Below are 25025 nucleotides of genomic sequence, written 5' to 3'. Positions count from 1 at the left end.
CTACCTAAAGAGTCTATGCTTTGAGGACACACCAAAATCACCTTAAGAAATTTCTCCAAGTGAATAAATGCTCTTCTAGTCCTCACGAACTGCAGAAGGCATTTGTTCCTGTGAACTTTTATTCTCTTTCCTTGCAGATTTGGAGAATCCCCACCAAGGAATTTGATATATGAACTTTTCCATCCCTTCTGGATAAACAAGCACATTCCTTTCACCAGGTAAATATAGGCTAATGACTGCGGACTTCAAATGTCATCAGTGAAACACAGATTTGTATCTGATACACAGTGAAAATTTCAGAGAGTCAATTTATCCCTCCACAAATCTGCTAATGCTCAGAATTAATGAGGCTGTCTGATGAAGCCCACCTGAGGACACTGACTTTGTGCTCCCATGATTCTGAAGCACTGATTTACAAGACTATCGTCCAACCCCCCAAAAAGCAGATACCCGATTTTGGTGAATTAGCCCAACCATTCTTAGCAGGAGCTGCATTTTTTTTCACGAAAATTATTGAAGAATAAGCCACAGATTGAACTAGTCAAAAGTAACATGTAGTCTCTTGCATTAATTTTCCCAAAAGAAAAGGTTTTATTTTAAATTATAATCAAGCCAGCCAAATGACTTTAACATTGAGTTCCCATTAGATATTTCTCTGTCAAATCTAAGTATAATCTCTCTGTGGAGAATAACATTGTCTGCTTCTAAGACCAACACTTACATATGTCAAACAAGCAGACAATCTCCCAGGTTCATGAAATGTGAATTCTATGTACTTTATTCTTCAGATATTTTCAATATAATTTAAACACCCTGCCACCTCCAAGTAGTTAAAATAACTACTTTTTTCATTAAAAGTCAGACACTTAACTGATTTAAGTCACCCTCTTCCCAATCCCTGTATAAAACATGACTGTCAGCTGCACCAGTGACTGTGTGGAACCTCAAGAACACAAAGGGACAGAAACTCCATAACCAAATGGCACATGAAATAATCCGCCTGTTTAGAAGCATGAAATTAATCCTACTGTGTGCTAACGGGTAATAAAAGCCATCCTCTAATCTAACAAAATGGGAGCATATTTACTCTGAACGGCTGATGCACAACATTCCAAATGGCTTCTCACAGACTTGAACCTAAGTGTGCAGTGTGACCTGTGCAATCCTGGACAGTGCATTAGTTGGCAAAGAATGCAGGCTAACTAAAAGCTGGGTCATGGAGAACCCCAACACAGGTAGTTCTTGTCTTTGGGACTGACTTCCTTTGGAACATTCTCATTAAAAATATTAAAACAATCTACTTCAAGTTAAAATCCCAAAAACCTAGCAAAGACTGAAAGAATACCAACATGTGTCAATATTTAATCACCACAGGCAATGATAATGATGAAAGTAAAAATAATGATAGGAAACATTTAAAGAAATTAGGATGCAAGGTCACCCATATACGAATACAGCACCAGACAGCAGTGTCAACTAAACTGCTTTCTTTCATGGACTTGAAAAGCAAGTAATCTACTGCATTCAGAGAACTCCAAATTTTGCTGGAACTTGGTTTTAATGTCGTCCAAAAAGACATCCCACAACTTTTGTGATTGTCTAAGCAAGGTTCTATACTCTATGTTCAAGACATCATCTCCTAAGTGTCTAAAAGAAAAACCTCATGGCAAGTTCTTGTTTGATCCTTGAAGTTTAAATGCCTTTTCCAGGGTGAGTTTGGAAGTGGTGGTGCACAGGATGCCATCAGCCACTCCTGCACAGCACACCACAGTTTTCTTCTGTTTCTGCTACTGTGCGCACACACACAGTGCTAGGGACTTAACCTATAACCTTACTAGTCATATACTATACCACTGAGCTACATTTTTTGTTTGTTTACTTAATATTTAGTTTGAGATGGGGGGATCTCACTAAACTGGTAATATAGCCTTGAACTTAAAATCTTCCTCCCTCAGGTTCCCTCCCAAAGAAGCTGGGATTACAGGCTTGGTGCCATCAAGCCCTGTATGAGAGATTTCACAAAGAGTGAGCCCAAGCGCTGTACAGTCATCCTCCCTTGCCAGCCCATGATGACTATTACCCTTTATTTCCCAGATCTCTGGAATCCACCCTAGCTTCAGTGCTGGGGACCAAACCTAGGGCCTCACAAACTTATGGACTGTAGGCGAGGACTCTGCCTACACTTGATGTCTGGTGGCACTTCAGTCCAAAGGTTCATCACAGATCACAACCCACCACATCTTTAAAAGTCTATTTCTAGACCCACCCATATTTTTTTCTAAGGCTCTACAAATAAGACCTTGGAATTTGAGAGACAAAGTAGATAACTAATGCACTCTACCATTTGCTGATGCTTGAAACTGGGACAATGTGTCACCCATGCTTGTAGCATCTCCCCAGTAAAAGGCTGAACCACGCTGGGCTTTCAGAGGCACCTGGTTAATTATTACTCAATACCTGAGTAGCCTGCAGGACTACTGCTCTGGACAGAGTTCTGGTCTGACAGTCAATCAAGAGTCCACACAATGGAACACAGTACTATATTACGCCTGCAATCCCAGCACTCCGGAAGCTAAAGCAGGATCATGAGTTAGTTCCAGGACAGCCTGAATTTGAGCCACATAACTGCAAGACCTTGTCTCAACTGCTGTGGGAGAATGCTCCTGTACACTGTAAAGATTTATCACTTCTATTGGTTTAATAAAATGTTGACTGGTCACTGACCAGGCAAGAAGTATAGGAGGGACAACAGGATTAGGAGCATTCTGGGAACAGGAAAGGCAGAGACCCAGTCACCAGCCAGATAAGATGAGAATGTCTTACTGAGAAAAGGTAACAAGTCACGTGGCTAAACATAGACAAGAATTATGGGTTAATTTAAATTATAAGAGCTGAGATAATTGGCCAAAAAGTTTATTAATATCAGCCTTTATATATGTGCTTCTTTTGGACTGAACAGTTGTGGGACCATCTAGGACAGAAATCTGTATCTATACTCAAAAAACAAAGCAAAAAGAGTTATGCACAATATAACCATAAGCTGTTAAAAAATTGTCTTGATATTTTTAAATTCCAGAATTTTAAAAAAAAAGTAAGTTTTAGAAAGACTAATGTTTCAATTCTCCTTTGTGATAATCTAGGAATCTGAAACAGATTTATTTTAAAACCAGATTTCTAATTCATTACAATTCATTAATAATGAAAGAGATCTTAACAACTATTATCCCCACCAAACAAAAAAGGATTTAGAATCAAGTCAGGCTATATATGCTTATAATCACCAAAACGAGGGAACTGAGGCAGCAGCATGTTCAAGAGCTAGAGATCAACCCAGGCTAGTGAGTACCAGGCCATCCAATGCAAGACTCAAGGATACGGGACTAGGAAACATTCAAACATTTGCCCAAGGGAACAAGTCTAGCCAGAAGCAAAATATTCTTTTTGGTTTGGTTTGGTTTATATTTTCTGTTTGTTTTATGAGACAGGATTTTTCTGTGTAGCCTTGGCTGTCCTGGAACTCACTCTGTAGATCAGACTGGTGGAGAACTCAAGACATCCACCTGCCTCTGCCTCCAAGTGCTAGAATTAAAGGTGTGCAACAACACCACTCCTGGCCAGAAGCAAACTATTCTTAATCACTACTATATGACTAGTGTATACAATATATACTTAATCACTATCCAACTTTTTAAAACAAATTCCCTACAAAAAAAGGTGGGGTGGTCAATGAACATCAAAAGGTTCTGTCTTACTATTTATACCCCCATGGATGTAATGTTAAGACTGGCTTTTGGAAACTAAAAAATATCTGCTTCAATTTCAGACTGATCACTTGTATCTCAAAAATTAGTAATACTTCGTTAGCCTGTGATACATACGGCTCCCAGAGATGACTCCAGCCTCCAACCTGACCTGCTCATCTTCTCTGTCTCAACTGACCGTCCAACTCAGGAGACTCACAACACAGAAATAAGTGACCCTGCACAACCTTTGAGGCAGTCCAGTCACAAGTGAAATACAGCTTTCTTATGACAACTGGTTTTTGTTTTTTAATCCCAGCTGCCAACACTGTGGGGAGTGGGTGTGCTCTGGGATTCTAGCCTATAGCCCCAGGTCAATCTTACTAAGGACCTGCACCAGGCCTGGTTCTGAAGCCTCCTAGCTGAGATAAGGCTGTCACGCAGCCTGGAAATCATGTCCATCTTTCCAATTCTTACTCCCAACCTCTGTGAGCATGACAACACCAAGTTTAAAGTGGCAGTCACTGCAAGTTAAACACAAAAAGGCTCTTGTATGGGCAAGCATCCGGTTCTTGTGTTGCTCTTAATAAAAGTACTTATCAAATGAGAGGAACCGGGAACACACAGTACACTTCCATCTACACCTTACGAAAATGCCATTCTTCAGAATGCCTTTCTTCATGCTGATGCCACCTATGAAATCATCGTGGCAGGTGGTGTCTGCAGCTCAATTCAAAACTAAGGCATCCCTCCAGCGCCTACACCTAACAAACTGTAATGCTTGTTACGAGTATCTGTAAGTCCTCGAAATGCTATTCTCTATTCTAATGCATTTGCACAGTAATTAAATCTCTTTCCTTTCCTAAACTGTAAAAGCTTCCTCGACAGAGCCATTTCTTTTCTTTTTACTCTGTATTACTATGCCTGGCATATAAAAGGCACTCATTAAATTTTTGCTGAATAAACAAAACAAACCTTGTTATCTGGTATCCAAATTCACTGCAGATAAGATGCAGAAAATTAGAAAAGGGTAATTGTTATTTAAAACACACACACACACAATTCCATTTTAAAAGGGGTCACACTCTAGCTGGGGATGTAGTCAGTAGAATGCTTGCCTCTAGCATGTTTTAACCCCTAGAATTATAAAGGGAGGATATATGTTTAAATATATATGTGCATATACATCATAATATAAAATGACAAGAACAATAAGATTATCCTATAATATACCAATATGACATGTCTGGAAAGTTCTACAAAATAAATTAAAAAGTAAATTATCCTTGTTACTTGTCATTTGAGACAACTGCCTTAATAAAATTGTCCTTATGATCACGGTATGGTTAGAAACCTAAACAGACTATAGGAAGACTCAGTAAAAATGCCCAAGAAGTCATTCCATGGAACAGTAAGGTCTCAAACGGGCTTCTTGGGCCACATTCAACCTCACTCACTTATCCAGCAACTTCCTAACTCTTCTGGAGAACAGAAGACACCCCAAAACTGACAGAACAAGCCCACTCACTGGGACAACTGATCTGAAACAAGCTATGGGTGCTGGACACGATTCAAAGGAATAAAAGCTAGGAAAGAAGATGAATGAGTGGGCTTGGTTAGACTCTGAACTGGATTAGGTTCAGCTTTGAAAACCAAAGCTTAACGGGGCACTTGAAGATGCTTGGGAAAACTGACAGAAGACATCAGGCATTCATTCTGATGGTTGAGTACAGCACTGAGTGTGTTTGTGTGCTGACACCAGGCAGCGTTTTTAAGATGTTCTTTATGGGTGAAGAACACTATCTGCCACATAACTTCGAAAGGTTTGTCCTACGCGCACTGAGAGGATGGGGGAGAGAGAATAGACCTACATAAGACATGTGTGTATGAAATTCACACAGGCACTCACTTCACTGCCCTTCCCATCCTTTGGAAAGGAATTTTTCACAATGAAAAGATGAAGAGAGAGGGAGAGAGAGAATCGTTAGGACAGCCCACGCTCCAATACTTTCGGAGTCTGAAACTTTTTGTTTCAGGAAAACAAAAAGTATAAGAACAACTTATTTTAAAAGTTGTCCTTAAGATATTTTGTGGAGCTTAGAACAAGAGAGAGCCTCCTCCACCTGAGGAGGACTGCTGTACTTAATATGGTCAGTGGCTGTTGACCCAATATTAACGGATGACAGACAGCCTTCTGACTTACTCAGCAAATTAAAATGAGAAATTATGGGTAAGTACTAAAGCCATGAGTGGTGGTACACACTTTAAGGGGCAGAGACAGGAGGATTTCTATGATTATGAGGTCAGTCTAGTCTACATAGAGAGTTCTGTAAAAGTCGAACTACACAGTGAGCTACTGTCAAAACAAGCTAAAATTGGGACTGGGGATGAAGAGAAGGCTCAAGGGTTAAGAGCACACTGTTCTTCCAGGGAACCAAAGTCAGGGGCTTACAACTACCTTAACTGCAGCTCCAGGGATGGAAAGCCTCTGGCCTCCATGAGCACCCACATCTATGTGCATGCGCACATGTGCGTGCGCACGCACACACAATTTTATATAAGTAAACTTTGGAGAATCAGAATCTTTTCACAAATGTAATTATAGTATATACAGTGTGTGAACTCTAAAGGCTAGGCTCTTTGGATAATTGTAGAATTTCATCATCTCTTGGGGCATTAGCCCTTCAAGTAATCCTGTTCTCATTATTGCTTCTTCAATAGAAGCAGTGCCAACCCTGGCATGCTAGCTTTGTGTTCCATTTGCTTTGTTACCTTTCTCGAACCATCGAGTACCCACAGTTTCCTTCAGCTTTTCTCCTCTCCACTGTAAACTGAGATTAATCCCTCTTTTTTCTAGAGCGTCCAATACTCTGCAGAGGAAAAATCCAATAAATCCTGGCATTTAAAAAAAATGTCTGACTTTATCAAAGTCATAAAGCAAAAATGTGTTAATTGTTTCTGAGGCAAACACAGTGGATTTGCTTCCATTCCTGTAGGACAATTTTAATCTATAATTGGTTCATTAAGCAACTTAGTAATGACTTTGGAACATTTTTGGACTCCTTTTGTTCTGGTTCATTATTTCGGTGTTAAGATTAGCAACAGGAATTCCTAAAATAATTTTCATGTCAAAGGCATGCTTCCTAAGTTTTAGAATAACTCATCTGCTTTTTCTAGGCAAATCAAGAGAAAATGAAATTACACCACAACATGTACCCACAGGAAGACAACACTCCTAGGAACAAAGTTTGATGCACACAGTAGAAACAGAAAGACTCGAAGGTTAAGTATTTGGTGATATCATTCTATAATAAGTGGGAAATTACATTATTAGGAAAGAAATGTTGTGGGAAGATCAATCTATTAATGACTTACAGCAGAGAAGCAGATTTAAGTGCCAGTCAAAACAGTCTTTAGGCTGTTCACTGTTCTACACACTGTCTGCAGTGAAAGATAAGCACACAAATATGTACAGTATATATATACACACACACATGTACACACACAGTGTGAGTGTATGTGTGTGCGTGTGTGTGTGGTGGTGGTTTGAAAGAAAATGACATCCAAAGGAAGTCGCACTACTGGGAGGTGCGGCTTTGTTGGCCTTGCTGGAGGAAGTGTATCATTGTGGAGACAGGCCATGCCCTGTGAGAGAGTCTACTTCCTGCTGCCTGCATATCAACACGCAGCAACTCCTTCTCTGGCACCATGTCTGCCTGCACATCACCATGCTCCTCACCATGATGATAATGGACTAAACCTATGAAACTGTAAGCTACTGCCTCAGTTAAATGTTTTCCTTTATAAGTGTTACCATGGTCATGGTATCTCTTAACAGCAATAAAAGCCCTAAGACAAAAGCCGGGCGGTTGTGCACACCTTTAATCCCAGCACTCAGGAGGCAGAGGGAAACGGATCTTTGTGAGTTCAAGACCAGACTGGTCTACAAGAGCTAGTTCCAGGGCAGGCTCGAAAGCTACAGAGAAACCCTGTCTCAAAAAACAATAGCAAAACAAAAAAACAAAAAAAAAGAAGCCCTGAGAAAAATATGTATACGTGTAGCATGTATATAGGTACAGTGTGTGTGCATATGTATAATGTGTGGGTATGTATAGTGTTTGTGTATAGCATGTATGTGTACACATGATATATGTGCACATGCACACAACACGTGTTCTGAAGTAAGTACAAGTTCCTGAATCATTCAGATGTGCACACTTTAGGTATATTTACAGGACACAATGGATATAGTGTCTTACCAGATGAATCAAAGAATTTTAGTTCCTGGTCTTTTGAAGAACATATATGGAAAGTGGTCTTGGTTTGCTCCCTTCTGTTCTCATGTCATCGTGCATTTGTTTTCTTTCTTCCCTGGACTAGAAACACCAGTCACCAGTACTTTTGTACTTAGTAAAGTACTAATACATCCTTTACAGTCTCAAGACACAAGGAGACGGACACACTCTTTTTGCTTTATTCCGCCTTGACTATTTACAGACCTCCCTGCACAGTCCCTCTTTACGCTGGTGTTTACACATGCATGCCAGCTCCTGGAGAGATAGCCCAGATGCAGATGCTGATGGGGGGCTGCCCCAACCTCCCATCTAGCTAAGGTCAGCCCTTCTCCCCATTTCTTCCCCACCACACCCACCAGCTCCTCCCTCACACAGAGCATGATCCTGAAAGGAAGAGGGCCAGACCAGTCCAGGTGTGGTGGCCCAGCTGCTTGCTGCCTAAGTGCTGGCAAGCTCAAGCTCCAGGGCTGTGGTCCCATCCACTTCAATATCCAAGCACAATGCTGGGTTTTTGAAGGGAGGCGATAACTATCAATACAGATTTCCAATCAACACTGATGTTTTTGTTATTTTCTTGTATTACATGTAATATCTTAGTTTTCCATTCGCCTTCTGTTCATAATTACATGTGCCACTTGATTAAGATAAAGGTACATCATATACCACCGAGCTTTCCATGGGATTTCCGCTTCCTTCACTAGTTTCTACTCTTTATATCACCTGTTTACTTTGCAAAGATTCTGATGGTGGTGAATACAAAAACTAACATTTCTAGGAATTTTTCCACCAGCCTTGAATGGAAAAGCCTTAAGGCATCGAGACATTAATACAACTTAAGACTTCAGCAACAATATACACTGAATAAACAAGGCTCAAATGGAATTCCAGAAAATAATTTTTTTCCTCTGGGAAAGGAAGGGGTAGAGGGAACAGAGTCACATACACCTGACAAACCTTACATTCACTCTGTAGCTGAGGATAAACTTAAACTTAAACCCCTACCCCCACCCCACACACACACACTAGCTCCTGAGTGCTAGAATTGCAGGTGTGTGCCAGAACACTTGGTTTACTGGTTGCTGGGGACGAAAACAGGACCTTCCATATGCTAAGCAAAACTATACCACCTGAGCTACATCCTCGGCCCTAACAAACGTCCTTTTTCTGTATTCGTTCCCATTTATTTATGTATTTAATTTAGATAGGGTCTCATTTTTGCACCTTGGCTAGCCTGGAAACATACTATGTAAGCTGGCCTGGCCTTGAACTCACAGAGATCCAACTGGCTCTGCCTTCTGAGTGCAGATTAAAGGCGTGTACCACCACTCTTAGCAAAAAATACACACACACATACATACATACATACATACATACATACATACATACATAAATTTAGAGGCAAGCATTTGTAAGGCCTTAAACATTTGGTTACAGTTTTGATCAATCTTAATTCACTTATAACACTGTGGAGTTTTGTAATATATCCTTAAAGCAGAGAAATAGATAAAGATATGGAATATAACAATGCAACTAAATAACACACTCAGCGCCCCTACTGCTGGCCAACATCAACTTGTTTTTAATCAATCAATTAATAACTGCTAGCCAGGTGGCAGGGACAGAAATCCTCTAGAGCTGGCAAGCCCGCGTCTCCGTTAATATACCCAGGCCAAGACGCCACTGTGTTGAATCTGCAGAAATTCTCATTCTGAATTTTAGTGGATTTCTCTGTTCCTTACTTAGGAGCCTAACGAGTACATATGGAACAATCTCCTTCTCCCATCTCAACAATAACTACTCAAAAGTGACTGCATGCTAAGTGAATGTTACAGTTATGAAGGATTCTAACCATCTATATACAAGTTAGGATTTTACATATGATATGGATCTGGTGCTTAGCACACTGGAAGCCCTGGGCTTGATGCACAGCACCACAAAAATGTATGGATAAAATATAATAGTGGAGAATAATACCAAATACACATACATTAATAATATCATTAAAAAATTGTTCCTGCCAGGCAGTGGTGGAATATGCCTTTAATCCCAGCACTCAGGAGGCAGAGGCAAGCAGATCTCTGTGAGTTTGAGGCCAGCCTGATCTACAGAGTGAGTTCCAGGACAGCCAAGGATATACAGAAAAACCCTGTCTCTGAAAACCAAAGGGGTGGTGGAGTTGTTCCTTAGGCTAAAAAGATGGTTCAGTGGCTAAGAAAGAGCACTGGCTGCTCTTTCAAAATTCCCTGGTGATTCCCAGCACCCACATAGCCACTCAAAACTATAGCTCCAGTCCTTGGGGATCTGATGTCTTCTTCTGGCTTCTGTGGGCACCAGACATGTACTTGATGCATGGACAAATGTGCAGCAAAACACTCATACACACAAAATAAAAATACTTTTTAAAAATGTTACTCATAACTATCTAAATTCTCTGTTTCGACAGGCTCTAAAGATGGCCTAGAAATGAGTGATAACCAAGGATCCTTAAAAATAACAATTACGGGAGGGGGGGGGGGGGGGTGTTCCTGAGCTTGAACCCAGAATACTAGACAAGCAGTAATACTGATAAATGTTTTGGGTTTTTTTTTGTTTGGTTTGGGTTTTTGATACAGCATTTTTCTACATAGCCCTAGCTGTCCTGGAACTCACTACGTAGACTAGAAATGAGAAATGAAAATGAAATTTATGCCCTGGCAATGCTGAATGCATGGGTGGTTCTGTAATTGGTCCATATTGGGTTTCACGATCTAAGTTGATGAGGACAACTGACCAGGTAGATCTCTTCCTCAAGAGGGCACCAGATCTCATTACAGATGGTTGTGAGCCACCATGTGGTTGCTGAGAATTGAACTCAGGAGCTTGGAAAGACCAGGCTTAACCACCTGGCCTCTAAATCAGAGATTCCCCTGCCTCACCTCCCTAATGCTAGGATTAAAGGCATACACCACCATGCCTGGTACAATTCAACATTCTAACTTACATTTTCAAAATAACTCAAATATTTTATCTGTACGCATATTAACAATGGAAAGAGAAGTTTTAAGACAAATATTAAATGTTCTTACAAAAGCAACTGTGACACAAATGTAGAGGAAGTCGGTTCATGATGACCCATGGGCAGATAGATTATATAAGGAAGATGGAGCTTGCTGGAAGAACCCACCCTCATTCAGCTGTGGCCGGAAATGGGCAGAGAGCAGTTAGCAGCAGCAAATTCTGGAACTCACACTCTCCAAGTGAAGCCTTTGGGGGTCCAGAACAGCATGTCATAGGGACATAAGCTACTATCAGAAAACCCCATGCACTGCATTTCCATCTGACAACAGGCCCTGGGTTCTGGCAGCTGGAACATTACAAGCAGTGCGTGCAGATCCTGGCAGAGCACGGGAGTTTCCTGAGAGTGCGCCTGCTCCCTGCAAACAATTGAGCAGACAGAAGAATTCCACAAATAGCACAGCAGAAGTCAGATGACTGAATATATTAGCAGCCTTCTTTTGGGTCTCTGGTATCTCGACACAGAGTCATGGGTGTTACATGGAGAACACAACACTCGCCAAAAGGCATCACACAATCTGGGCCCCACAGTTACACGTACAGTATCAAATCTATTTTGAAGAAATAAGAAACCAAACAGCTAGGTCAACTCCTCATCTTTTCCAAACCTATATCCCTGAAAGTGTTCCCAACTATTTTATACCTATCCCCAACAATTGAGTTTTCCATCAAGAGAACAGACAACAAGAATATGCTTTTACAAAATGAATGGACTGATGTTTTAAGGCTCTGAAAGTGAGAAACCCAAATGAGCAGGCCAGAAGTAAGAGCTGCCTAGGGGTTCCAAAGCACTTCCATAGCTTGACTGTGTGTCCCTGGAAGTTCCCTGACAGCTGTGTGTCCATTTCCTTCCTGAGTGGCAAGAGAGGGATGCTACAACTATGAACAACTGCTTCCCAGCACCCAAGAAACCAAGCGCATCTACACCTCACTCCAAAGCCATTTCAGCAGAGGCCGCTTAGTAAACTCCACCATTTTACTTCATTGATTTGCCCACTTAACATTTTGAAGACAAAAGGATCTTCAAGTTTCAAGAATGGTTGAGGTGTGGGTTGCAGTTGACTGTCCAAGGTCAGGCCCTTTAAGCCCCAGTCACAGACAGACCTGCTGGCAGCATCTGCAGAACTTCCACTATTTTTTTTATATCCATTTCTTATTACAGACTTACAACTACATGGGAGTTCTATGGACATTTGCTGTAACCTGGATTCCTAATGGGAAGCCATCGTCAGACTATTCCTTCACAGATGAGTCCTCCTTGAACTCCAACCTCCTGTAACAGGAGGATAACAACTTCTATTTCTGTGTTTGTGGCCAGAACCAAAAGAAAGAAAACTCATCAAAAAAAGCCCAGGTGGCTGGCACTATCCCTGCAATGCTATAACTACAGACTCTGTGGTCCCATCAGGGGAATATTTAAACAACTTGGGGGATGGTATGTAAGCATATGTACTTCTGTGTGCATACACATGTGTGCATGTGAAGGCCAGAACTCAACACTGGGGAGCTTCCACTTTATTTTCCATCCCATTTTTTAAAAACAGAGTCTCTCCTTGACCCCAGAGTCCAGAGTTGACTAGACTAGCTGGCAAGTGAGCTCCAGGGATCACGGCCCTAAGAACGCCAGGCCTTTACATGGCACTAGAGACCCACACTCGTGTCCTCAAGCTTGCAGTACAGGTGCGTTACTGACTGAGCCATCAACTTTTTTATTCTAAACATAAAATTTTTCTCAGGAAAAAGATGACACAATCCCAAATCAAAGCAGAATTTGCTAGATAGTATCTACTTGAAAAAAGATACAACAAATCAGGTTGAAATGAAGGCAAACGTTTTCTTCTCTACCAAGAAGATGTGGTAAAAAATAAAAAATAAGAGAGACAGAGAGAGGGAGCCCTTCACCAGTTTGTGGTCCTTCTCCAGTCAGACTCTGTGATTCCCAGCTTTTACTACCCAAGTACACTGTCAAGGTCAGAGCAGTGGCGCCTCCACCAATGACTGTGAATAAATGACTGAAGCAATGGCTATAGGAGGAAATAATGCAGAGGAAAGACCAGATATCAAGCCCCAAATAAGGACTCTGCTGAACACGGGGACCAGAACACAGCAGAATTTGCTGGCTTGAGGAAAACATTTCACCAGAATTAACAGTTAATTTTAATTTTCCTTCTATTTGTCAACTGCTACCTAGATGAAGGTCTGCAGTACGTTAAACTACTTGTTAGCAACATCTAGCTATTTGTAGCCTCCTCCAGATTACTGACACCATGCCCAGAGCCTCCGAAGCAGCAGAGTGAAGCATTAGCATAGGTCCTATGCGCATTTTCGTTCGCTACATTTCCAACTGGGGAACCAAATGAGCACTGTCCTAAAATAAATCCTATTATATTGTCATAGCCAATGAAGCCAGAAATGTTGTAAATGATCAACATTAATTGGTACACACAGAGAATCTTTGCTCAAGAAGCTAAAAGTCTTGTGCTCTACCTGCAGACCAGCTAACCAGGCTTACTTGGAACGATATTCCTTTACCTTTAAGATGCCCAGTCCTTTTTATTATCATTTTTACAACTAGGAAAACTGTATAAACTTCTAAAACAGCCACGGAAGTCCCAATGTCACCTCTATGGGAAAGTGGCATCTAGAACCCATGGAGGGCATGTCTTCCTCACGCTGTCTGAACTGTACTGTGCAGTTTTCCCAGCTGGCTCTCCTTAAGAGGCTTTAGAGAGTGATATGACAATGGTGTCCCTTCTCTCCTTCGCAAATCCTAAGCCCTACAAGAAGTAGAAAACAATGAAAGAATAAGCGCATAAACACTAAGAGCCTCGTTTCCACTTAGAAGGGACACAGAGGTAAAAGGAGTTTGTGATCGGAAACGGTGAAAATCTAAATGTTTTGTTTTCCACCCCACGGCTTCTGTCATTGCTGTGAATAGGCATCATTTCATTGGGGAGAGAGCCCCTGCCTGGCTCTGATTTCATGATGACAACATGTCGAGGTGGTTGTAGTTTCTTACTCCCTTCTATTTTCTTCATTTAAAAATCAATATAGCAGCCAGGTGGTGGTGGCCCCTTGGCAGCGCGTGACTTTAATTCCAGCACTCAGGAGGCAGAGGTAGTTGGGTCTCTGTGAGTTCGAGGCCAGCATGGTCTATAGAGTGAGTTAGGACAGCCAGGGCTACACAGAGAAACCCTGTCTTGAAAAAACAAATAATAATCATAATAATTAATCAATACAGGTCTGGAGAGATTGCTCAGCAGTTAAAAACTCCAGCTGCTCTTCCAGAGGACCAGGGTACCGTCCCCAGGATCCACACACAACTCCAGTTCCAAGGGAGTGGCCACTCTCTTCTGGCCTCTGTATCAGGCACACATATGGTACAAAGACATACATTCAGGCAAAATATTCATACACATAAAATAAAAAAATCTTTTTCAAAAGTCAGTAAAGCATATAATCTACTACCAAACAAAACTAGTAATTAGAAAATAGTAAAAAGCTAACAATGTTTTAAACATTGGTTTTTGTCAGAGTGTCACAACTGGTCAAGTTATCAAAGACACCTGTGCATTTCAGAAAAAAATAATCTTAAATCTAAAAAAATGCTTTAGTCAGGCAGTGGTGTCAAGTGCCTTTAATCCCAGCGCTTGGGAGGCAGAGCCAGGTGAATCTGTGAGTTCAAAGTCAGCATGGTCTACAGGGTGAGTTCCAGGACAGCCAAGACTGACTCACAGAAACTGTCTCAAAAAAAATAAAAAATAAAAAAATAAAGCTTGAAACCATTCTTTTTCTTTCCAGCAATATAAGGACAGCTTCAAAGAATGGCTTTTGTATCCAATAGGACAAAAACAACTCTTAGAGACCCAAGCTGTCAGAAGTATACTCAGTAACCTGCTGTCATCTGAAACAGCTAAGGCAGAGTCCTTAGCTCCAACATGTGAAATGAAACCCTGATCAGAGATCCTGGATTCTAGAGACGCTGCTTTAATAAGATACCACTATGGCGTGGGGATGGGGAACAATTCCAAGACCCCCCTCTTACTATCTTCTGTATTTCCTGCAAAAGATCTCTCACACTGAAAGTCATCTAAATTATATCTAACCAATGAAGGGTTAAAATTTTTTAAAAATCATTAAGTACCCCCAAAAGCATTAAACTCCCATCAGTGACTGCTGAACTGCCTTGAAGCCTGGAACTCTGTACCCTGGCATCTAAAAGTCAAAGAAATCCTCTCTTTTAAGAGGGAAATTCCCAGGAGGAAGAGGCTGAGCTCCAGCATGAGAGCACACAATGGAATCACCGCTGACAATGCACATCTTTTTCTAGATGTCTCCATATGCTTGAGAGGTTTTCCCCTAGCCAGGCATTAGGGGACTTGCTACTCTGCCACCAAGAATCGATGAACATTTTCAAGAGAATGAAGTAAAATAATAGGTTGCTGTTATGAATTCGGGAAAGAGAAAAGGCCTCCAGAGTGGCCCTCTGTAACCAAATTAACTAATGGTGGGAGTGTCTGGATGCTGCTGGATCCTGAACAGTAATTTACAATACTCCCCACTTCTGTCAGTGGAAATAAATGCTTGTTTTATCTTTGGCTTGACTCATTTATCACCAAAATAACACTTCAAAAGCTACAGCAAAATGCAATTTATTTCTACAAGAATACTCAAAATTACACTGGATTGGGAATCTACATTGTAAATCTGAAAGTCACATATTACAGACTACAGTTTCCCTACAGTAGTCTCTCTCAAATACGTAGTAACCTAATAGTAATAAAAGCTGAAGAACCCAGTATGAAAACCTAAGTATCATGCTCATAAAATATTTTTAAATCCCAAAATTAAATTCCTGGATGACAGATTCCAAAATTGAACAGATTCTTGGTTTAACACCACTCACTCTCTGAACTCTCAAAGATGCTAGGGATTGCAGTTGGGAGAAGGAAAGCTGCAGCTATAGGGTGGACTGACCTCCCCAACAAAGAACAGGAGAGAGAGCACGGACACACAGAAAGCAGGGCGGCAGCTGTTGTCTTTTTAACAGACCGCAATTCCCGCTGAGCAACCTGGGATCCTCCCAGGGAACCCCACCCCATCCCCCACCCTACCCCCGTTCCTGAAAGGCAGGAAGGAGTCCAGAAAGTCACTTCGCTGGTCCCAAGCACTTAAAACAATCAAAGCTAGCTCTTGGCCTCTTACACAACAGAAGTAGCCACACACTGTGAAACTCATCTGTGTTTAAGGAAAAGTAAAAATTGTTAAGAATCTTCTGTATGGGAGTAACCTGGGAAGTTATGCTTTACCCGCCCCGCGCCACTCCCCCCCCACCTTTTTTTTCTGCAGACAAATATTCTTTGGCTAGTTTTGCACTTTAAATACTCATTCTCAGTGATGTCTTGGTTGATGACTTCATTTTGCTTACCCAGGAGAAAGAGAGAGATTAAAAAAAAAAATCCACACAGCATAAACCACAACTTTGTAAAATGTCACACCAAGACTAAACACAAAACTTAAAGAGTACACGACGCGAACTGGTGGTCTGGTTAAACCGAGGACCCACTGAAGCCATCCGAACAAGGATGCGTTAGCACTTCTAATAATCACCTGACACAAGGCCACCGAGCGCCTGCAAGCTTTACCGTGCCCTTTCAATTTCATCGTCCCGCTGCTGGACGGAAGCCTAGTGAAACTAACGCAGACCTCCAAAGATCCCTAGCACGTACACCTGGTACTGAGCTCCAGAACACGGCCACTACCAACATATGCCATTTAAAACCAGGCCTCGCAGAGACTGCCACATCCTGAGGTGGCTTTTAGACTTTGTCATGCCTAAAACAACGCCTCTCGCGGCACCAGAGAAGAGCAGTATCTTCGCGCACCTCTGCAGGTCTCCCCAGGTCACAGATTCTGTGAGTGACACTATTCCACAAGCTGAGGTGCGGGCGACCAAGGGACGCGCCAGAGTGGAAGGCTCGCGGCGTCTCCATGACTCCCCCCGCCCCGCGAGCAACTCAACCCTAACTGGTCCGAAGAAACCCCGCCCCCTTCCTGCCTCCGGCTCCCACCATTGGCTTACCGATACCCGGCAGGTCAGTTCCCGCCGTCTATTGGCTCACTGCCCCATCAGTCAGGCACAGCAAGATTCGGGTCGGTGGGAGGGGAAGGAGTCGGAGGAGGTGGAGTGGGAGTGGGATTAGAGGACGAGGTGGCGGAGGAGGGTGCTCGGGCTCCTGCTCCGGTTCGGGAAAGTTTCCCCTACCATTGACAGGCGTGAGGCCCAACGCCGCGAGCGGCGAGTAAGGGGCTCGAGTCCCCGATTCCCGCCCCTCGGTCCGCAGGCCCCGGAAGCCACTTGGGGGAGGGGGAAGGGAGGGACCATGGAAGCAGGGACCGAGCCACCCCCGAGCGCGGCCGCGGCGCCTCCAGGACTCCCCCGAGGGGCGGGGTGCGAGCACTTCAGCCTGCGGCGCCGACCCTGGCCGCCTCCCCCGGGAGCCTCCAGGGCCCAGGAGAGGAGGGTCCCCCGGTCCAGGGCGTGACCCGGGCGCGCCGGCCGCCAGGACCCCTCCCGCTTCCCGCGGGGGGCCCCCGAGGGCCTGTCCCTGCAGGGGCCGCAGGAGGGGGGGGGACGAAAAGGGGGCGCTGGCGAGCCAACCCGGAACCTCCCGGCCCGCGGCCCGCCTCCCGCCCCCGGCCGCGGCCCCAGCGCGCCTCCGGCACACATGCCCGCACCCAGAAAGTTAAGTCAGGGGCGAGCCCGGCGCGGCGCCGCCGCCGCCCGACCCCGGCTCCCCGCCCCCACCGCGGCCCGGCCTGCGCGGCCCGAGCGCTGCCGCCCCGAAGCCACCCAGGCCCGCGGCCCCCAGACGCCGGAGCCCCCGCCGACGCCCCTGCCAGCCGCGTCACCTTCACACACACACCCCCGACACTTCCCGGGTACTGCCTCCCCTTGCCCGGCTCCCTACCCGTGCAGCAGCCACCGCACGCCTCCCGGGAAGAAAGCACCGGCCGCGGCTGCGTTTGCCGGCCCGGGCTTCCCCCGCCTCCCCGGGCTCCGCCGCGCAACCCCAAGGGGGCCAGAGCCGGGACCCGCGACAAACCGCTGCTCCCCGGCCTGGTGCTCACCTCTCGGCCGGCGCCGCGGGCTGCAGCCTCCGCCCGCCTCGCGCTCCGGGGATCGTCTCCCGAGCTCTCTCGCCCGGCGCCCGAGCGCCTCCTTTCTCTCCCGGGGACTCCGCGTCTTCCCGCCCTCCCCACCACCACCCCACCCCCCGCAAGAGCCGAGTCCCAGGCTCGGCCGCGCCTCGAGGATGCGCGTCGCGGGCTCCGCACGCCCGGGCAGCGGTGCCCGCACACAACAACAGCCCGCCCGGCCGGCGCGCGGCTCCGCCGATCTGCGCGCACCAAGGGCAGCGGCCCGGGTGGGGACGCAGCACCCCCCGCCCGCCACCCGCGGGCCCCCAGGGGAGGCGCAGTTACCAGTGGGGCCGTCACGCCGTCAGGTGCCGGCTGCCGTCGGCGCTGACCTTCGCCGCAGCCGCGGGAGCCCAGGCTGCGGCCGCCATGTTCCCGTGTTAATAACTGCTGCCTGGTTGTTTATTTCAATGGAGATCCTCCCCCAGCTCCCTCCTCCTCCTCCTCCTCCTCCGCGGCTCCGCACTTGCGGAGAGAGACACAGACAGCGCGAGCTCGCGAGCAGGGGAGGGGGCTCGGGCACCGGGCTGGCCCGCCCTCCGCCTCCCGGCCGCGACCGCCTCCGAGCGAGCGCTGTCACCGCGCAGGAGACGGGGCGGAAACTTGCGTCCCGCGCCCCCGAGCGTGGGCCCAGACGCACTGTGGCTACCCCAGCCGCGGGGTCCTCAACATCTCCCAAGCCAGCGAGACTTCAGAGCCCCGAGAGTTGGACTAGATGGGTGACTGTGGTCTAGGGACCGTGACCTATGGGTGACTGCGAGTGAAGGGAGAGTCAACAGACGACTCCATGCGAGGGCAAAGGGCAGTGCCCAAAAAGAAAGCTAGCGAAGGGGACAGGCCCGGGTCGGGGAGTGGAGGCCGAGGGACCGCCGTGCCGCCGACGGCGGAGACGATGCTGCGAGAAGGTCGCGGAAAACCTAGTGCCGGGGTCGCCCCGAGAGGAGCCTCCTGCGCGCGCTAAGGCAGGGCCACATTGCCAACAGCCTGCACCCCTCGCGCGCACCTCGGACAAGCTCCGCACCCAGCCGCTGCTCCGGGAGGCACCCCTTGGCCACCATGTCCCCTCGGTTCCTTCGAGGATACGCCTCCCCACTAGCCGTCCCTAACGTCTGGAGGGGATAGAGGGGCGTGACCACAGGAGGCGAACTACAGGGGTGCCACCCTGCGATTGCTTGACAAAGCAAAGGCTGCACCGCGTTTTGGAAGATTGGGGGAAGCGTTCTCGGCACGCCGCGAGACGACAAAAGTTTTGTTTTGTTTTTTTAATTGGGGAATCCATTATCTAAGCCTCAGTTGGATTTGGGGATTGAAGAGACGTGGAGGAGTATCCTCCTTTAAATGTATTTTGGTTTTTTAACTCTTTGGAAAAGCAACTTCTTTTTCCATTTAGGTATAATTAGTTGAAAGAAATGAACAACATTTGTTTGCTTAACGGAAGTTATCAAAATATGGCAGGAACACGTTTCCTTATTTTAACTCTTATAAAAAGGTCACTTGTCATAGACAATAATAGTGTTTATTGAACAGTAACGACTTGGCACTGCGTTAAGTGATTCACACACACTCCAATTTTAATCCTCAGACCTTGCAAAGTAAGTGCTATTTTTATACTTCACAAAACTTTAAAGCCTAAAGAAACATTTTTTTTTTTTGGTAGGGTCACACAGTAAGCAAGGTGGCAAAGATTTGAGCCCAAAGCCATTAATTCCAAAACACGTGCTTTTTAATCGTGTTTTCAAGCTCCAATTTGGACAAAGAAAAAAAGTACATGTCTGCTTGGTTATGGCTAGAAAATGTTTGTAAAGCTGTGACCAACGTTAGCATTGGGCACTGTAATCAGAAGGAGGAGGTCTACAATGGGATCCTTCCTCTTTTTAATTTAGGGCTGTGTCTAGTGTTTGGAATGTTTGTTTTTACCACGTATTAACAGTAAATTTTAAAGACTTTTTAAAATTAGCTAGAATAACTAAATTATGTTCCCTGAAGACTCAAAAGGCTGCCCCAGCTTGGGAACAGAACCAGGAAATGGAGGATGTTCTTATGATCTGTCTTCCTCTGCTCTTAGACCATAATATACTAGCAGTGAGGTTGTGCTCCTCTGAGGACTGTCCCCATTCCCAGACTTAGATTTCTTCTCCAGTCCTGAGTTAAATGTTAAGACTCTTCATGCTTTCTAGTCCTCCTCTTTTTTTTGGCTGAAGTCCAGAATCCATCAGCGCTCAGTGGCAACAGAATTAACACTTTAAAAAAACTGCCCTTGATGTCTGTGCAAACACAGGACTCCCTACTTCATTGCTGTATTACTCAACACAGCTTCTTACTGCATGCTCAAGACACATGACTGTTGCTAAAAAAAATAAAACAAACCAAAAAAAAAAATGTTACAGTAGCATAATGAGTTCCACCAGCTCTAACTGAGTTACTCCAGTCCAACCTGGGGGAGTCATTTGACTTTTGCTTTCTAAAACAGTGTCTGGACTTCACACCAACGTTGTAGCTATGGTAGTTATTCATTTGTTTTTATATTTTTAAATTTGTATTCTTAGAACCAGCCTTATTATCTATACATCTTGACTTAGAGCTGTCTTGAGTAACCATGTCTCCTGTATGTATCAACACATACTGAACAATGATTTCTGGGTTGCAAAAGACTATTACTTTTGTATCTCTCTCTATGAAGTCTTTGTGCATACGTTCAACAAACAGACAGGTATTACTATGTTCTGTTTGTACAAAACATAGTACATGGCCTTGTTTATGCACTTACCTTTTCATTCACTAGACTGTTACTAGGACCCAGGGTACACCAGCCCCTGTGATTCCCTCCAGTGACACTTGGAATCATAACGAGTAGCAAGTTTTAATTGTTTTTATTTTTTTATTGGGGGGGTCAAGGCAGGATTTCTCTGTAGCTTTAGATCCTGTCCTGGAACTAGCTCTTGTAGACCATGCTAGCCTTGAACTCACAGAGATCCACCTGTCTCTGTCTCTGGGATTAAAGGCATGTGCCACTACAGCCAGGCATTTTTTTCTTTATGTAGATATCTCTATGATAAGGTTTATATATTAGGAAGTAAGACAATATAATAAAACAATGTAACTATGTTATAACCAATGTTATATAAATTTTTATAGGGTATCTCAAACACACTAGTCTGTAATTTCATCATTTTTTTAAAGACAACATAGATTTCTTGATAGCCAGGAAGACTTACATATGGGTAGAATACATAGTGAAGATAGTCTGCACAAAGGAATGATTTGGTTCAAAGTGGAGCAGATGAAGACATTTTGAAATTTTGTCATCATAGAATGGCAAGCAATGTAAAAGTTGTAAGTTATGTTTTATGAAATTTTTCATTTAATGTTTTCAGATCATACTTGATTATGGGTTAGTGTAGCAATAGAAAAACACAAGGGACCTACTGCATCTGACCTTGTACATAATTCATATGCCAATGCCTGAATCATAAAACATTCTTATAAAAACAATTTTCCAGATTTTGAAGAAAGGTAGAGTCCCTGGGATGAGTTTCAAAGCCATCCTTGGCTACATGGAAAGTTTGAGGCCAACCTGGGCTACACAAGGCCCTTTCCCAATGAAACCTAGATTTCTAAAAGCTAGCTATAATTATGAGTGAATCATCATTGTGACTGTGTAAAATGAAAAGGCCAAAAACGCAGTAAATAATCTGACTCAATGACACGAAGGAAGAGGGAAGCAGAGATACAGGAAGCGTATAGATTATTGAGAGAACAACCCAGTAAGAAAAAAAGTTAGTGCAATAAAGAGGAAGGAAGTCATTGAAATTTAGTAGAAGCAGAAAGTTGACAGTCCATGGGCAAAGGAAAGATTCCCCTACTTCCCCTATTCCCCCAAAATAGCAGAATTGTGAATGCAACATAAACCAGCAAATGAGAAAAAAAAGTAAATTATCCATTTAACGGATTCACTAAGAAAATCAGTAGTGTAAAACAAGTGTTTCGTTTTTAAGTATAGATGGTGTGTGTTGTTGGGAAAGTGGCCTACATGTGCCCCAGCCCCTCCCCCCCATGTGGAGGTCAAGGACCACTTGGTTCTCTCCTTATTCCATGTGATCCCAGGAACTGAGTTCAGATCACGGGCTTGATAGCAACAACATTTACCAACAGAGCCATCTTGCTGGTTCTCTTATTTAGATTTTTCTTTCTGTGTATATGTGTGTATATATTTATGGTCACATGATTGAGGGTATGCACGTGGGGGAAAGGCCACATTTGGCATGGGGAATTTTGCTAAACTGCTCAATCACACTCAACCTTGTTCATTGAACCCAGAACTCACATGAATGTCGAGTCGAGCTAGCCGGTTTGCTCCAGGGCTCTGCCTTACACGTGCTAGAACCACAAGTGGCCCAACACGTGTGCCTGATATTTCTGTGAGTCCTTGGGATCCAAATTCCAGTCTCCACACTTAAAGCAGACACATTAACCACTGAGCCATCTCCCTAGCACCTGTGATATGGGCCTTAAAAAAAAACTGAACAACAACAACAAAAAAAACCTGGTCTCACTTACCCCAGGCTCTGGTCTGAAAATCCTCACTCAACCTCCCAAAATCTGGGATTATATGCATACACCACCACACCTAGCAAATACTTTTATTTTTGTTTGCCTTCACTTCCACTTCTGTGTTCAACTTTCAAGGTACTCACTTTTTCCATACATAAAAATGAAAGATTCTTTACTATCTAGCGTTAGTTTCTTAGCTTACATCATGTTGTAATGAGGGTGAAATATAATTGCAAGAGGCCACATGAGGTAAGTGAATAAACATGAAATGAAGGCTAATAAAATTAAAAATGAGTTGACTACTTATTGTGTGGTCATAATGTTATTATTTGTTGATTTTTGTTTTTTCGAGACAGGGTTTCTATGTAGTTTTGGAGCCTGTCCTGGAACTTGCTCTGTAGAACAGGCTGGCCTCGAACTCACAAAGATCTGCCTGCCTCTGTCTCCTGAATGCTGGGATTAAATGCGTGTCCACCACCTGGAGGAGCACAATTTCTTTATGGTACAATTGTCAGCAATTCTAAACAGTCTAAAGAAGTGAATTTTGTCTGTTTTTTTATGCAGACTTAACATTTTTTGATTCATAAATCTATGACTATCATACTTATCTGTGTTTTTGTAATTCTCGAATTATAAAATCAAAAACTTACTCTTTAAAAAAACGTTCGGGCTAGAAAAATGGCTCAGAGGTTAAGAGAACTGGCTGCTGTTCTGGAGGTCCCGAGTTCCATTCCCAGCAACCACATGATGGCTCAAACCCATCTATAATGAGATCTGGTGCCCAGAACACTATATACATCATATATAAATGTTCAGGAATTGTGGTAAATACCTTTAATCACAGTACTCAGGAGGCAGAGGGAGGTGAGTTCAAGGCCACCCTGAGTCTACAGAGTGAATTCCAGGATAGCCAAGGCTAAGATAATCGATCTCTAAAATAAATGAATAAATACATAAAATAAACAGGCTGGATGGTGTTGGTGCACGCCTGTAATCCCAATGCTACAGGTGGAGGCAGTTACACACCCAGTTCCAACTGAGGCCTTATCTCAAAAACCCCAAAACAGGTTCCAAAGCCACAGAGAAACCCTGCCTCAAAAACAAACAACAAAGTATAACCACAGGAACTCAAAAACAAGAAATGGACAAAGATAGACTTCAATTTGATTACTGAATAAAAACATTTAAACAAATATTTGATTTCTTCAAAACCCTTAAATATTGCCACCATAAGTAAGTGTTTACTGAGCGAAGCATATGCCCTACATTCTTTTGTTTTATTTTGTTTGGTTTGGTTCTTTTTTATTTCTTTTTCATTTTTCAAGACAGAGTTTCTCTGAGTAACAGCCCTAGCTGTCCTGAAACTAGCTCCTGTAGACCAGGCTGGCCTCAAATTCAGAGATCCGCCTACCTTTACCTCCGGAGTGCTAGGATTAAAGGTGTGCCTCACCACCACATTCCATACATTCTTATCTCTAATGGAATGTATTGTTATTCCCATTTTACACGTTGGGAAACTGTGGTCCAGGGTTATTCAATGATGTAGGCAAGGTCGGTAAGCCACCTTTGTGAACTGCTGATGGATTTGTGCTAAGAGCCTGCTCTTTGTCTTTTTTTTTTCCTAGATTTTCAAGACAGGGTTTCTCAGTAGCTTTGGAGCTCATCCTGGAATTCAGTCTGCAGACCAGGCTGGCCTAGAACTCATAGAGATCCACCTGCCTCTGCCTCCCGAATGCTGGGATTAAAGGCATAGGCCACCACTGCCCGGCTGTTCTTTGTATCTTTTTTGTTTGTTTGTTTTTGTTCTTTGTATCTTAATGTCTCTGTTCCTCAATATAAGAAGTTATCTTCACCTTTATCTTCTTGTACCTATAACAATTCTTAGAACACAACGTGTGCTCAATAAAATGCTCATGAAATGAATAAATGAACTTTCTCTCTTTGAACCATAAAGCACAATATCACAAGATTTCTCTTCCCACTATTATCGTTACTTTCCCACTTACAACAATTTAACAATCCTTCGTTATCTACAGGATAATCAAACTCTTTACCTTACACTGAGACTTTCCTCAACATGACCCCATTTTTCTCTTTTTTTTTTTTTTTTTGGTTTTTCGAGACAGGGTTTCTCTGCAGCTTTAGAGCCTGTCCTGGAGCTAGCTCTTGTAGACCAGGCTGGTCT

General features: G+C 43.9%; 1 protein-coding gene across 1 annotated transcript in view; it reads right to left on the bottom strand.

Moving 5' to 3' along the window:
* Ncoa2 (nuclear receptor coactivator 2) overlaps positions 1-19042 on the bottom strand; it is a 208246-nt gene extending 189204 nt beyond the window's left edge. Inside the window, 1 exon segment of the mRNA XM_038347228.2 lies at positions 18575-19042. The gene's annotated coding sequence lies outside the window, so the exon portion shown is untranslated.
* Positions 19043-25025: the final 5983 nt, after the last annotated feature.

This window comes from Arvicola amphibius, chromosome 11, assembly GCF_903992535.2.
Source record: "Arvicola amphibius chromosome 11, mArvAmp1.2, whole genome shotgun sequence".
Taxonomy (NCBI): Eukaryota; Metazoa; Chordata; class Mammalia; order Rodentia; family Cricetidae; genus Arvicola; species Arvicola amphibius.
Note: the sequence above shows the minus strand (reverse complement) of the source record. Positions and strands in the feature narration are given on the sequence as shown.